Genomic DNA, 17,473 nt, shown 5'->3' with positions numbered 1-17,473 from the left:
GTGTGTGTGTGTGTGTGTGTGTGTGTGTGTGTGTGTGTGTGTGTGTGTGTAAATATGAGGGTTGAATTGCAATAAAAAGAAATAAATGAATTGAAATAGCTTCCATGCCACACACACAAGCAGATATGCAGATGTGATATATAAATCCATGCATACACATTCACATGTGCAGGGACATACAGAGACTAAACACACATACACATACACCCACCCACACACACACACACACACACACACACACACACACACACACAAATCACAATCTATAGTAATTCTGATGATGAGGCTGTTTTCCAGCATCTCCCAGCTGTTATGGGTGTGATAATGAGAACATGACACCTGGTAGACATTAAGAAGCACATCACTCTGTCTGGCTTGTCTCCCGTTTACCTTCTCACAGCGATTTGGTTGAAGACAGCCCATTTTTTAAGCTCCCTCTTACTGGCTGTTGCCTCCTACCCAGAACACTTCAGTAGTTAGGGCCCTAATGATCTCTAAGGCATAAGTAATAACTTGCAACATAAATGCAAGGTGATCTGTGGACACCTACATGCCACTGGTGAGATGGAAAACCAGCATATCCCTCTCTCCATTACTCATTACTGCTCTATATCTCTCTACTGCTCCGCATCACACTGTATTTACTAAGCCACAACAGTGGTCAATAGTCACTTAATTCAGCGTCGGTTGGGGCTAAAGACTATAACTTTGCAAAATGAAAAATGAAAAAACAAAACAGGGTTATCCTTTTGTTTCCAGGGTCCTACGTTCCCAGTGTACTCATTGTAAGATGGTAATTAGTAGCCCTAATTGCGAAAAGAATGAAGGCAGATAAACATTTTAAATGCAGTTTGAATGGTCAAAATCTATTTTTGCAGTCACCCACCTTCAAGTTCGTTTTTTATCTTTATTTGCGTTGATCACATTACATTGTTTCACAGCTAGTATTAAAAGCATTATTACTCACAGGAAACAACATTTCTGTTAAAGTTCCTTTTTACAAAAGAAGGCGTAATTCACATAGTCACCATAACAATCATCCCATACAGCAGTTGACATCATGACTGACAACCGCACCGACAACAGTGCGAAGGCCCAGAGAAACGGAGGTAAAGAAGTCCATTGACCTTTTTTTTCTCTGCTGTGCTAAGACTGAAGAGCAGATGGGAGCACAAAAAAAACACAGAATGTGAGGTAGGGCAGACTCAGAGATGATGGCATTTGCTTTATACGCCACCTGTTTGTTGTATAGGCCCAAATCACACAGCCTACAGAACTAAGAGCTGCTAAGTTGTTAGAGTGGATATAAATATACTTAAAATATATATCAGATTATTGACTGGAAAATGAACTCACACAACATGTAGAGTTTGATTTTCTGATTCCAAGAAACTTGCAAGAAAATATAAGGTAGAATTATAGCTTGTATATGAATTTTGAGAGCAATGTAAAGGCACATTTTAGCTTGAGCACAGACCCTTGACATATTAAAATAATATCTGTTGTCTATTCACATGTCTGACGAAGCAGATGCACTTCAGCTTTCCTCAGTACAGCTGTCTGGCCACATAATAAATACGTTTTGAAGGCAGTATAATATACTAAAAGCATACACTGGCATTGACAACACAAGAGATGTTTTCAGTTTTATTCGGGATATTATATGAGAATCTGTTTCCCATGGTTTAATAAATGTTAGCTTCTTCTTAGCTTCCAACAGGCTAACATCACCTGCACTTGTTGTAACGTTAACCAGGTTGTACTTTTGAAAATCAACATTGCTTTTTTTTCCACAGCTAACACACAACAAGCTATTTATTCTTACCTGACTCACTTTATTTAAAGTCTTAAGGGGAGAAACCATTTTCAAATCTAAATAAAAGAAGAAAAATAAAGCAAATATCCATACTCTCTCTATCAAGGGAAGAACCCTTCTGTCCCAAAGAGGGACGTCTTACCCATACATTTATCAATGTCATCAAAGTAAAATAGATTCAATTCAATTTTATTTATAGTATCAAATCATAACAAGAGTTATCTCAAGACACTTTACAGATAGAGTAGGCCTAGACCACACTCTATAATTTACAAAGACCCAACAATTCCAGTAATTCACCCAAGAGCAAGCATTTAGTACGACAGTGGTGAGGAAAACTTCCTTTTAGGGAGAAACCTGGGACAGACCCAGGCTCTTGGTAGGCGGTGTCTGACGGTGCCGGTTGGGGGTGTGATGAACAGTGGCAATAATAGTCACAATAAAGATAATGGAACTATGACTAGAAATAGTAGTTGTAGTAGTTCATGGTATAGCAGGGTGTAGCAAGGTGTAGCAGGGCACTGCAGGGCAAAGCAGGACGTAGCAGGGCACTGCAGAGCATAGCAGGGTGTAGCAGGGCGCGGAGCAGGACCACGGCAACAGCTGCAACCATAGATGGAGTACTTTTATCTGAATATAACAAACAAGCATTGTGGAAATTATAGAAAATCATTAAGATAAGGTGTGAAAAATTGCTAATGTTAAATCGATACAATCCATTATTATAACATTTACTTGGCTTTCTTTTTTATGTAGTTAAAAAAAAAGTGTTCTCAAGTGTAAATAAGAATATCAATTTGTTACCCGTTGTCCCACTGGGCAAATGATTTCCAATGGATTTAAGAAGAGCAAAGTAGTGGAATGATTGTTGTGCCACAAGTAAAGGCTATACTCTGCTTTTCTGATTGGGAATGGAAATCTATGCAACGGTAACAACATGTTTAAAGTATCATTGCGCCCAGTAGGCAATTTGTTCATTTTTAAACCAAGGGGACAGACCCGGGTCCTTTCATTCACCAACGACTAGCGAACCACCCCATGAAGGACTCTTTCTAATGCCTCTGGTTAAAGCAGGATAAATGATTCAGCTGGGGGAAGAAAACAGGGTTACGCAACAGAACAACACCCCCCATTGGCTAAAACAGAGGTCTCAAAGAACGCAATTAGGAAGTCACGCTGAAAGAATAAAAAAAAACTATGACGGTGGGAGTTGTTTCCACTGACAGATGAGAGAAAAAGACAACAAGATGTCTGGGAGTTTACTGTGGGGATGCCACATATTGATGTGTGCATGCAGAAGGGATTAGGAGTGAGGGTGGAGGAAGCTGTACCTCATATGGAGCAACCTGTATGTGTTCAGTATAACAAGCTTAGAGATGTTGAATAAGCTAAAAGCAGAATGCAAGAGCAAATAAGAAGAACAGGAGTAAGTAAGGAGACCGATTTTCATGCAGGCCACCCGTAAAGAAGGCCTTAACACTTCACACAGTGTTTGCATGCTCTTCTTTTCTGGCACCGCACAACGTCAGATGAAAGAAAAAGATTGTGGGTCACATCACACGTTATACATTTAAACCCCATACTGAGTGTTACTTACGCAACAAGAGTGTAACGTTCTTTATCAAGTCAAGCACCATGTTAACCACTATTGGCCAAGAGAGGAAAGAGGGCAAGGTATGTGAACAGCCACACAACACTGAGAACACAATAATACAGCGGAGGGCTTGATTACAAGAGCGAGGCCGCCTATACAGTGTATCCACTCTATCTTACAGTTACTCCTCTCTCTTTACTTTCTCCACACCAGGGCAGGGCTGTAGTCAAGTCCACCTTTGTCGAGTCCCAGACCAGGACAAGTCGAGACCGAGTCGAGGCCGAGTCCAAATGAGAGACAGTCAAGACCGAGACCAAAAAATGTGACGTCAGAGACAGTATAGCTTCTATTTTAAGATGATCATTTTGCATTATCACTTGTAATGATCAAAAAGCAACTGCAGAGTAACAACACTATAGGATCAAATTAGGCCATATTATTCACTTTAAGGCTTCAGTCATACCTTTTTTATATTAATGAACGTCCGTTACATTCAAGCCATGGCCAAATGAGTTGCTGCAAAGCTAATTAAGACTATCAGCTCCATACAACTCTCTTAGTATTTTTCAGAAAATTGGTGCCATCCGGCGACTTACGTGTGCAGAAAATCGATCGAAGATAATTACCTTTTGAAGAGTCCATCATGTTTTAATCCTCCGTGGCTTCCTTGGTTACAAGCGACTGCGTGGGGGGGGGGGTGCACGATCACGGAAGGCTTGTATCATGTGGCTGCGCCTACAGTTTTATTTTCATTACTTAGAATTCCTCATGGGGGAGAGAGAAACTAAGCACTATGGCTTTAAGTAGACCAATTTTACACAAAGCTGAACTGCAACTTCACAAATACTTGTTGAGTCTTTTTATTCTGGTGCAACAGGAACATTCTGGACTGCCAATGGAAAATGTAACAAATAACAAGCAACACAGGTGTCACTAAAGAAATTGATACTTGTCTATTCTGGGACTAATTGCTTGTCCCGAAGAATCCATAGTACACAGTGCTTGTTGACATTGTGTCTGCAGCCAAAATGAAAAGAGATGCCTGATGATTGAGGTGTATGACGCAGCCTGGCGTATCCCAGGCGACCAATGTTAATGCCCGTTCCAGATGGATTTTTGAATTAAACCAATACCTGTTTTCTGATCAAGCACGCTTCATCAATGGTTTAGTTTTGAGGGAGGAAGTCACTTTAGAAAAAAAGCATTTAGTGCTGGAATGGGTTGAGACTTTCTAGAATATTTGGCGAGTCCAATGACCCAGTCCGAGATAAGTCCGAGTGCAAATACTAACGAGTCTGAGACAATAGAAAAACATTTTGAGTTCGGACTCGAGTAGCCTGCTACAGCACTGCTCCACACCCTGATACATGATCTCATGAGTTTTCAGGACAGGCAAGAGAGAGCAAGAGGAAGGGTTTATTGCTTGTAGAGTCAAAACTTTCAGCTTGTAATGTGGCTCATGCTGGGTAGCAGACGGTCTTTCTGTCTCTCTCGGAGATGATGGTATTGCTAACAAGGTTGGGGGCTTGGCTTTGGCTTCACTCAACCCTTTGACTGTCCAGAGGGATCCCTTTCCCTTTTCTTTCACTCTCCTAAAAGGCAGATTCACCTCTCCTCTTTCATATCATTCTCTCATCCGTCTTGATTTTTTTTCAGGTTCCATCCTCCCGATTCTCCCGCATAATCTTCCCCCAGAAACCATTCCGGGGCTCTTTTGTTAAAGCAGACGCAGCACGGTACATGAATTTTACATGGGTTGCACACAGTCTTCAGTCAATACTCCCACGGACCACGGTGGGTTCACTCTTCCCATACAGCCTAACACACCTAGCATGACCCCCACAAGTCCATGAGAACACAAATACATACTCACTCACACACACATCAACAATTCTCCTCCTTTGACGAATATTAAAGCATGCAGCATATTTACAACACAGATGAAATGCCTCAGATCAAAGACGCTCTTATGGCTGCCTGATGTTTTATTGATCATAAACCATGTTAAGGATTTTTCAAGGGGGTAAATATCTGCTGTAAATATTATTTATTTCTGGTGGAGTTTGGAAGGTTTTTGCATTCAGCAGCATTGGGTCTGACAGAGGACATGATGAACCTAATGTGACACATTAAAAGGAAAATCTACCCCCGAAGCTCAACTCCTACATGTTACTCTTATGATTTTGGATAGTTTGGTATGGTTTATGTGCGTAAACAAGTCTTCAAAGGCAGGAACAACGAAAGCGAGACACTGACAGGCTTTGAGAAACAAATCTAAAAGCACTTCCACTTTGGAATAGGAGAGTAGTAACTTTGAGCACACACAGTGACAGTATCCTGGCTGATTAAGGATACAAGTACATTTTCTCTGAACACTTTTACATATAATTAACTGAAATCCATGAAAAAGCTTGGATAAATATTGTATTCTGCACAAAGTTAGGCTTCATTCTACTGTAGGTAATTTCTACGTGTTTGACATTGCGGGCTGCAGCTGGTTTCTAGCTATTTCAGAGAGTTCTTCACAAACATTCAGTGAAGTGTCTGAGATCAGCGGCGTATTACACATGTAGGATTTGGGCTTTGGGTTAGTATTTGCCTTAAAGCAGCAAATAAGTAAGCTTTGTCTGGTGGGATGGGATGTTGTTTGATTGTGCTGACGATGAAGCAGCAGACCGTGAAAAAGACACGGTCTGTGAGGAAAGAATGAAAACGCACGTGGATGTCTTAGAGTGCAGTCTGAGTTTCCAGTCCACTCTCCACCCTGCTGTTCTGACATCAGCTCTACAAAATATAATTGACCTCGAACATCACACACACACACACACACACACACACACACACACACACACACACACCCATGCAGACAGTCAACCCATCTTTTCTGGAACACTTCTTCTCTCTGTTGCTATCTATTTCGTGTTAGCCCACTGATTACATTACTGGGGGGGGGGGGGGAGAAAAGAAGTTGCTCATCTTGTTCTTGCTGAGGTGGAAGAAGAGACAACTTAGAAATGGAGAATGTCCTTAAGGTTAGTGTTGCTGACCTGGAAACTGTAACAGGCTCGGACTTTTTTTAAGTTTGGTTAGGTTCAAGGGACAGTTTAACTGACTTTGATTGTTCTGGTTGAATCCAAGCCACTACATTTATATAAACCTGGTGACACTATACAAACTCTACAGGTTACAAATCACACTACTGTTGTTCTTGCTGTCTGCTACAAAACTAATTTATAAATCTATTATTTGATTTGACAAGAACGTTTTGGAGTAAACGTCTTCTTTTTATTCAAATCAGGAAGTCTGACATTCTTCTAGTGACATCATAGGGAGAAGGTCAGGGTGGATGCTTGGGTGTACAACACACAGGCAGTGTTGCCAGATTAGCTGGTTTAGATGGTTTTGGGCGGCTACTTACATGAGAATTTGGTGGTTTTAAGACTCTGCATGGGGTATTTGGGGTTAGTCAATTCTGGACACTGCACACTGGACTTGATAAGATAGACTGGGGTTTGTTGTTAGGTTTAGCCTACTAAAACATTGGTTTGGGTTAGGGCAATGTTGTGGTTTTGGTTAATTTTTTCTTTTTTAAAGAGATATTTTGAGGAAAAACACCTGAAAAACCACAACACAGACATGTTGACCAAGTAGAATGCGCATTCCCACTCAAATAAACATAGGACGATGGTCAGAGCAGCGGCCATTTTTTTGTTTACTGTTGCCATTGCAAAGAACTGTGACCGTTGTAGCGGGATAACTTTCGCATAATATGACTTGCGGAAAATTGTGGACTCACTGAGGTGAGGATTTTGCGACAAATGAGCACTTGAGTAGTGCGAAGCATGGAGAGGCATCTTTTGTGCAATCCATTGCTAGATATTATTGCTCATCAAATTCTATTCATTAAATGATAGGCCAAAACAGAGTTCTCAAACTAGTGAGTGTGACACTGTTATTGTGGCGTGTGGTGCCACAATAACAACTAACAATCATGATTTTCTCTTGAGCTAGTCAAATGACCACGGCAAACAGTTCAATGTCTGTCCTGCTCTAATTCCTTTTCTATGAGTTTTACATTTGGTGTTGGCATTAAGCAGTTTCCAGCAAGGCCGTAGCTGGAATTTTCAATATCCCGGACTTACATTCTGAATGCTAATGTTGCACTGTAAATGCAGGATGTACAAATAAAAAAAACTGTTTGCAAACTATTTCGCCACATCAACTTAAAAATAGTGCTGTCAAACGCATTATTAACAGCGTTAACGCAAACCCATTTTAACGGCGTCAATTTTTTTATCGCGAGATTAACGTTCTTTTTGGCCAAGCAAACTTTGTAGTTTTTTTTCACATGCTGTTGCAACAACTAGTAACGTTAGAAAAACTACAACACCACACCAGATCTAGCTAGACCAGAAACAAAACAACAGGCACGCCGCACACACTTGTTTGGGCTTGCGAGCCGGCCAAAGAGTAGTAGGCTAACGTTTTGAGTGGATGGCGAGCGCGAGACGCCGAAATGGATGCTAATAAGATTCTGAATGGAAAGTTTACTTTTAAAAAGTTGCCAAATGGTTCCATTGACAAGACCAAAGTGATCTGTGTGTTTTGTCGTCGTGAACTGAGCTATCATCGCAGCACGTCCAGTCTGAAATACCACTTGATGGCCAAGCACACAGCTGATGCCAATTCTCCGCCCCCTCGTCAAAGCCAGGCGACAACGGATGACTTCAGACAGAAGCACATTTGCACAAAGCAAGCCGATCCACTTTTCCATGTTCATAAGAGCATTAAAATGAGAAAAAATAATGGGACAAAAAGAAATCAAGGGACATTTAGAATAAATGTGCGATTAATTGCGAGTTAACTATGACATTAATGCGATTAATCGCAATTAAATATTTTAATCGTTTGACAGCACTACTTAAAAGGTGATGTTATGTTGTATTCCAAACTTTCTGCTGTCCCCGAGTGGCCGAAAAAGTCAGTTATTGCAGGTTTGAGCAATGATGTTTTCTGTAAATTCTATTTCCCAACATGGTCTAGATGCTGGTTTAAAATCTGGCAAGGAAATACAGATGTGTTGTTGTTGTTTTTGTAGCAGATAACTCCCCCCAGGTTGCACTACATCTTCAAACAGTAGGTGTGAATCACCTTGATAGCTGGGCTTGAACATGACTTGTATTTGACTACAGTTAAGTACAGCAATGGGACCACAATGAATGTGTTAATCTGAAGAAATCTGTCAATAACAAATACTTCTTGGAGTCTAACCATGGGGTTCCATTGTATCGTATACCTGTGATATCAACAGAAAATTAGCATGAGCAGAATGCAGAGAGATTTGAAAGCTTTCTCTGTTCATTGCTCATCATCTCAGCCTTATTTCTTCTTTTTGTCTGTCACCATCTGTTTCTCTGTTTCCCAGCTTTATTGCTGCTTGTCTCCCTGATTCTCCTTTTTAGAGAATTCCAAGCCATTGCCAGAAAATTGCAGTCATATTTATCAAAATAAATAGCTGTCCAGCTCTGCTTTTCGTTCTCTGTCATTTCCTCAGATCTACCTCTTTCATTTCTAACATCCTCCTATCCCCCCACCCTGCATTGCTTCCTCTCACCCTGGTCTCTTCTTCTTCTATATTGCACCTGTCTCTCAAATGCTTCAGTTATCTTCGGAGTCCTCTTTATCCTCCACCCACACCCCTCGTTGCCGTTCTCTGTCTATCACTATCTTGCCTCAGTCCCTTTTTTTATGCCTGTCTTCTTCTGACAGAGGTGTATCACAGCAGAGGTAGCTCTCAATCTTGGAGAAGTCACTTTATCATGTAGCAGTCTGCTGCGGGTGGTGGAGCTGGTTTTGCAGGCTGGCGTGGCTGTTACATTGTCAAATGCATACACTGTCAACCACAAATACATGCAGATGGCACCTCCCAATCCTCATCCTCTCCCAATCCCCAAGCCATCCAACGTGCGGAAACCCTCTCTGTCTCATCAGTACCATCTCCCCCCTCCCCCTTCCCCTCCCCAACTCGCATCCTCCTTAAGACGGAGTGAGATTGCTGTACACACACACAGCCCAGCACTACATCCCAAAGCTATTAGTTCCTGACAGCGTCCTGCATTCAGCTCTGTCTGCCCCCCTCGCCCCTCCTCATGCGCACACACAACTCTCGGGGCTCGCCTCTCTGCACGCCACGGCGCACCCCTTTAATAGCTTTCCACGCTGCAATCTAGCCGCCTGCCCGTCGAGTCAATTGAGTGTATTATATTCGTAATTGGAGGCTATTGATTGACAGACTCCGAATGCGTTGCAGGACAAAAGTGTGCGAGCTTCCAACTATGTGCACAAAAAGCAAAGAACAAAGGATGTCTTTTTTTTTCTTCCCACAAATCACGACAGGCTAGCACACGTAGGTTTTTCTACGCTCACACAGACACCTACAACAAACACACACACATGCTGACAGTTGCCAAAATGAAGCTTGAAAAAAGGAGGAGTCCTCGATCCAAGGTCATTCCATCAAGAGGCTCTGAAATTGACTGTGAGACAGGCGAGAGATCAGTTCCAGCTGACCCAACTGTACAGGAAAAGATGGCTTAGCGCCTATCAGTAGCTATGCTTGATTTGTAGCTAGTTATGTGCTGTGTAAAGGAATTTGTTTTTGAGCCAGACATACCTTCCTGTGTGTGTGTGTGTGTGTGTGTGTGTGTGTGTGTGTGTGTGTGTGCGTGTGTTTCTGTACTGTATTTGCCAATTTTTAAAGCAGGCCTCATAAAAGTGTCATAACTTTACATTAAACAACTCTGACGTGTCGTCTTCCACTTCCCCCACTCCCTCCTTCCCCACACTTAATCAAGATCCATCGTTCCCAGGAGTCTTGCTGTGTGTGTGTGTGTGTGTGTGTGTGTGTGTGTGTGTGTGTGTGTGTGTGTGTGTGTGTGTGTGTGTGTGACAGTGTCTGTGTGTGACAGTGTCTGTGTGTGTACATATTTGTGGGAATTTCAGTTTGAATTAGTGCTTGTCACATCAATAATATGCTGCCTTAAAATATATGCTCTCTTTTCATCCACACTCAACTGTGCTTTTCTGTAATTTCCTTCACAAGGTGAGGCCTGGCAGGAGGTCATGCAGATAGATGAATGGGTATGAGAAAGAGGAATAAATATGGCTGGCTGATGTAAAATTGCGAAGAAAATGGCCTTGTATTCATATACCAAATAGACATACTGTAGGTATTTTATTAATACACAGAATTGAATTGTTGATGTTTTGCAGCATTACCTTGTACTGTTGACCTGAGGCCAAGGCAGCAGGCTAAGCTAAATTAATCTATCCTCTAATTTTAGATGAGGCTTAAGTGCATAGCCCACAAAGTCAATGGAAAGAGGTAAGTGAATGTAAACAGACCTAAATTTGATATAGATGGTGCAAACTGTGACAAAGATTTGGCCATGGAAGACGTGTTGCTAAATTGTGAAATGGATACAATGTACATGTATGTTGGTAGCTAGCAACTGCTAACTATTAGCCTCTGTACAGTAGGTAAAACACAACTGTTACTTCTTTTTTTGTTACTACAACTAACCTTAGTACAGCTGGTACAAACTAACTAGTAGGGCTGCAGCTATCGATTATTTTAGTAATGGAGTATTCTACCTATTATTCCATCGATTAATCGAGTAATCGGATAAGAAATACTTTTGTTTTATTGAAGAGCAATAATAAACAATAGTTTGGTTAAATTCTCGGAAAAAGCTACATTTTTGTTGCCTACATTGCTTACAATATCATCTCTCAAAAAACTAAACATATGAAGTGCATTTAAGTGCCATATTACATTGTCAAATTTTTTAAGAAAACATTTTCTGAAATGACATCAACCTCACACTAAGGCATACATTAAACATACATAAACATGACCTTAAGTTGTGCAACTTAACTTTCAGAACTACAAGTTCCATCCTGAGACTGATCTGTATATAGGCCTATATGTAAATATATGTAAATATTAATTATACTCAATCTATTTTAATTTATATATAATATATAAATTAAAATAGATTGAGCTCTGTTACACTTAGGCTAGTAGATCGTTGATCAGCTGTTTCTCCGTGAAGAGAGAGAGGGAGAGAAAATGGTGCGCAACAATCAGCTGATCTCTGACGGGATAGTCAACAAGTCGGCTCTTTAGATCAAATTGTGGTCACTGCTATGTATTTTCTTGTCTTTGTTTTTGGTAGTTGGTGTGTTTGGTTTAGTTTCATCGTCCATACAACTCCGTGATTTACTTTTGTCGGGTCCGCTGGAATAGATGAGAAATGTTTTCTGTTGAGATGCTGAAGCATTGACGTCGTGCTATTATTGTGGTAAGCTAGTTCGGTTTTTCAGTAGACACACTGTACAGAGTTCTCGTTTTAACTACGTTTTAGCTGATTCCAAACTTTGGACAGTTTCTGTCGTTTTCTCCAGCCTGTCTCTTCTCTTAGCCCCTCACTATTTACGCTCTGGCATGTGCCGCCCATAGACAAAATATAAGAATGGACCAACAGATCCCGTTGCTCTGGACGGAGACCAGTGAAGGCCATTAGAAGCACTTTTCCGGTGATGGCTGAGCGTTACTGCGCAGCCTCCAACTGAGAGCGACGACGTAAATGTGACGTGAGCAACCTGTCTGAAAGTTGTAAGTCTTCTGGTAGCTGTGCCAAGAGAAATCTCAATCATTCCCAATCTTGTAGAGACGGAGAGCGTAGGTATATGTAAGGAGATAACATGGACACAGGCTAATTATTGCTAACTAAAATGCTAGTTAACATTAGCAATTAAACTTAAACAGTTAATATAAGTCAAAACTGTCTGTGAGCTTCTCCTGTACTATACGGTAATTCCTCTACTTTTGCGACAGTAAGTCGCATGGTTATGACACAATCGTTAGCCTATTTTTACAAAAACGTCTGCTAAGGAGCCATAACGTGAGATACGAGGTAATGGAGCCTTTTATACATTGTCGTGTTTCTTTAGAAATAAACAATGGACAAATAAAGTCTTTAAACCCTTCAGATGTAAAGTTATTCACTGTCAAAGTGATGTCAAAATGAATGGCAGTCAATGGGATGCTAACAGGAGGTGATGGCTTATTAGCATCAAAATGGCGCCATGGGAGGTTTGGGTTGTGAGGAGACGCTTACCCCCTTGGTGCTGCCCGCAGACTTAGCAGCATCTGGTGTGCGACAATAATAATGATCCGTGTGGAAACACCGTCCGTCAGCAATACAACGTTGGTAACATTGATTTAACGAAGCTTCGAGGCAAATCATTTTGCATCAAGGTTTTTTGTAATCAAATTATTCGATTTATTCGAGGAATCGTTTCAGCCCTACTAACTAGCTACAGCTTTGTACAGTTGGCACAATGGGACTGTTGCTGTAACTAGCCTCTGTACAGCTGGTACATTAGGTAGGTTATGTTGCTAACTAGCTATAACTCTGTACAGCTGGTACAATAGGTGTGCTGCTAACTAGCTCCAGCTCTGTACAGCTGGTACAATAGGACTGTTGCTACAACTAGCCTCTGATCAGCTGGTACAATATGCTGCTTACTAGCTACAGCTCTGTACAATTGCTACAATACGTTGCTATCTAGCTTGCTAGCTCCACAGCTTTCCCTCAAATTCAATCTGCATGCACCTTTAGAGATTACAAAAGACAGAATAGAAAAGTGGGCAAGAACGGTTTTGTCTATACTGTAATACAAATTCAATTTTTTCTGAAGAAGTCAGGAAATATAGGGCTACTATATTGCACCAGTGTAGACCGGACAGTTCACACAAACCATGAAGGAATTTTAAAATCATGTTCAGACCTAGTAGTGAGAGGTCATGTAGAAGTCATGAAATTTTACAACTGAGCTACAATATGAACCCTGATGTCAGAAATTCAATTAACATATATAAAATAACTGCACATTAAATATGTTTCACTTGTAGAAAAAAGTGTGACCGTTGACCAGTTCTGGTCTGGCCCGAAAGGCCAGATACTATCTGACTCCAATTCTAAGGCCACTACACAATGTAAGAGTTCGTTTAAATGGTAGACCAGAATCAAATCAAGACACAGGATTCACTTTAGATAAGTTATTTCAAAACGTTAGTGAATGATATTGCAGAATACAAACTTGTGCACAAGGATCAAAATAACTTCAAGATGCACTTGAGACCTATGTCCCAGAAATATCCTTGCATTTCATGATAATACTGCCATATATACTTCTGCTATCACTCTTCAACTATATTCAGAATGGCGTCCTGAGGTCCAACTGGCAACACACTGAACTAACAAAAATAAAAGAGAAGAAAAGGCAGTCCAGGTAGGTATGGTGAAATAAATTGCTGCTAACTGTCACCACAGTAACAGTGTCAGGGAGAGGTCAATGGTGATGGGCAGGGGCTGTTGGGTGTCTTTAGTGGTAGGTCCAAATTAGCCAGGGGCCCCACAGAGGTGGCCTGGGTTGTCTGGCCCCAATTGATCCTACCCCTTCTTGGGCTGACACCACGCCAGAAACTGCCTGTGTTTGCTATTCAGCTTTGGGAAAAGGGTTAGTAGTTAGCTGCTAGGTGAAAAGACACAGGAGGAACAGACACACAAGAAAATGGATTAATGTTCACAGAGTATGTGGCCACAAAAAGAAAAAAGAAAGCAATTAAAAGTTGGGAACACGTTACTTAATATAGAAAACACTTTTTAAAGGAAGTGTACCATGATTAAGCCATAACAATGGCACTGTGATATGTGTGATATATCATGGAAATATGTAGGGCCTACAGTACTGTAAATGGGACATGATAAATACAGTACATTCCTCTTTTGTTTAACAACAGAATTGTCTTATATTAGTGTTTTAACCTAACAGACAAGTTTTCTTAAAGGAATTGTTCAAACATTTTGGGAAATGATTAGCTTTCTTACAGAGAGTTATATGGTCATGTCTGCACAGTAAATATGAAGCTACCGCTAGCAGCTGGTTAGCTTAGTTTAGCCCACAGACTTGAAGCGGGGAAACAGCTGGCCTGGCTCTGTCCAAAGGCAGCAAGATCTGCCTACCAGCATCTCTAAAGCTCACTAATTACCATTTGCTATCATATTGATTTAATTTGTACAAAAACCAATGTTTAAAAAAAGACAATTTGTGTTTCTGTCATGACCTACTGTGATTGGTTTACCCTGATATTCTTACCCAATGTCACTCCTCATGCCTTAATCTAACCAACCGATCAACAAATCAGAGGCGGGTCATGCCACCCATTCTAGCATCAATCATGGGCAGGACTATTTCTTAGTCTGGCGCCAAGACGTCCTGGAATCTTGTTGTCCCGGTGAGGTTGCCAGGCAATGAGCGGAGACTCCATGAAGATACTGCTACTACAAGCAGCCACAAAATCTGACACTCAAGGACTGTGGCTATTTCTTGATGATACTGTTACATCCGTTTTCTGTAGTTGGGAATACTGAAAAAACATTTTGGCTGTATATCTGCTCGAGCATAGTAATATTTTAGACTGGATTTGGACTTGACAATTTGGTGAATGATCTGATTATTTCAATAATAAAGCAGCTTAACTGTAACTTGTATTTGTTTCTGGCTGAGCAGGACAAACACATTTAAAGGAAACTCTGAACTTGTTTTTGTCATGACTTTATCTTTGCTGCCAGCCAGCTCAGCACACTTCTTGGAGATGGTCTCAATTATCTGCAGCCAAATATGATAGGAAAGATTCCTCTGAGAATGGCATGCTGAGATAAATAGTCTAGATGTAGGGGCTATTAGCTGAATAGTTTTTTTGCAGTCTGGCTTTGTCTTTGCCTTTTACACATTTTCTCTCTATCAACACTGTCCTGCAATAGCCTTCTCGGCTAGCTATATGCAAGAATGGATTTTTTTTAAATATTTAATTGTGTTACAGTATGTGAAGTTTAAATGCAAATATAGTGTCTGTACACAGTCAGATTAGAAAGAGCCAAGACATCTTGAAGAGACAATGTTCTTGTTATAGAAGTTGCAAGTTGTACTATGCTTTCATGCTTTCTTCAGATTTTAGATTTAGGTTTGCAATGGCAATGCAACCGTGACATTACTATACGAGAGCTAGAAAGTGGACATGGGTGGATTAATGAGGTTAAATCTCTTTGAAAGCAAAGGTTATTTCAGGTGAAAATTATAATTTCTCCAACGCTTTGTATTAGGAGTGATAAAAGTAATAAAATATTTGCAAAAGAATTTAGTTTTACGTATAAATGACCCAGCAAAAAGGTAAATGTATGAGTTGCTATAGAATACTACTGTAGTTGCCTGGGTCCACTCCACCGAGTTGAATGATTCGTCTGGCATCATGACATGACACATCGGTTTCTCTGTTAAAAAACAATGGATCCAAAACCAGTATGTTGGCACGGTGAATCATCAATCATCAACTCCTCCACGTAAATCGGTAACGAGTTGACAATTCTGTCTGATATCAGGCAAGAATACTAGTGTATTTACAAGACAGCTGATTACTAATTGTTTAACCGATGCAGTGGTATATATTTCTATGTTATGTAATGATTCAGTGCTTGTATTTGAGAGTGGAATCATAGCAATGCAAATATCAGTGTTTATTAATTAAAAACCAATGTTGGACTGTTGTTTTGATATGTATTATTTAGTGTCATTGATGTTTTGATATTTGACAGTACAGAGGTTTTAGTGAAAGAGCTGAGTACATTCAGATCTGTACTGCATTTGTATTGATTGTATATGCTTATTTTGTTATTCCAGTTATTACGGACTATGGTCTGAGGAGTGTGTCGTGATTTCTTAATGCCAAATACCTTCTATAATTGCATATGACTTTCTCTTAAGGTAATTTCAAAGAATATTTTTCTCACATGAACAGGATTATTATGGGAGGCTGTCAAATGTCTGAGTCAGTAGATACACCAGAGTGTTGTCGAAGCCAGTGATTGGCCCAGGGGAATTTCCACTTGTGATGGCGAGTACATTTTTTGACTAAAATGTACTTCACAGGCTAAATTAATGTAATTGTAGTGTAACCAGTGAATGATGGCGAGACAGGGGTAAGACAGTCTCTTTCATCAACATTTCACATGAAAGCTGTGGATGTAATGAGATGACGGATGCTCTTTGAAACCTCCCAGAAGCCTCCCCGCTTTGATCTGCGCCGGGCCGTCTGCAGGAGTGATGTATCTCATCAGTGATTGCTCACCGCACACTTCAACTCCTCCTCTGAGCTGAAGAGTCTCACCTTTCCTCCTCTAACTATTCACCACTTGAGGGCTTACGGACCGCATTACTTAAACCACTCAAGTACTCTTGTGAATGAGCAGTTTAGCCAACTAATGCACACTGTACAAGCCTATTGTTGTTTGCCTAAATTTGCTTTTCAACTTAAGTGATATGCTAACATGTCTTTTTTTGTGAAAGAGCATTTGGGTGGCACAGGAGGGGAGGAAACACTCAGCTGTATCATCCAACCAGTAAACGAACACTGTGTGTTATCCATTAAACGAGGTATAGCGTTTCCTGCTTTGAGCCGAAGGGATGTAAAGTAGCTGAAGGGATGTAAAGTAGCCAAGGGGTTAAGTTAGAAAAAGGTTTTCCGACACAGTAAGTTATCCTACATGATCTTTTCTTGTGTCCTTTTAGGTTCATCTGGGATAAGATAGCCTACACTCGGAGTCTCATTGCTATTCTGGCTCCAGACTTGACATTTCTCTCATTCGTTCCAGAAGTGACCGTATCTGATCCAGCCAGTCTGTCAGAGCCACGACTGTAATGTCCTATATATATATATATATATATATATATATATATATATATATATATATATATATATATATATATATATATATATAAATAAAATCTCTTTCTCATTGTAGGCATGTGAAGGTGCAGTTTTACACACAAATAATTGAAATAATAATTGATAACCTTCAGTCTACATCTGACTGTGTGTTCTACCATGCCTCTCCAAATCGATGAGAATGTAGAGAAAAAGTTTTAGCATTGGTTTT

Source organism: Sander vitreus, chromosome 14, assembly GCF_031162955.1.
Source record: "Sander vitreus isolate 19-12246 chromosome 14, sanVit1, whole genome shotgun sequence".
NCBI classification, from domain to species: Eukaryota; Metazoa; Chordata; class Actinopteri; order Perciformes; family Percidae; genus Sander; species Sander vitreus.
This window is presented reverse-complemented; position numbering follows the sequence as displayed.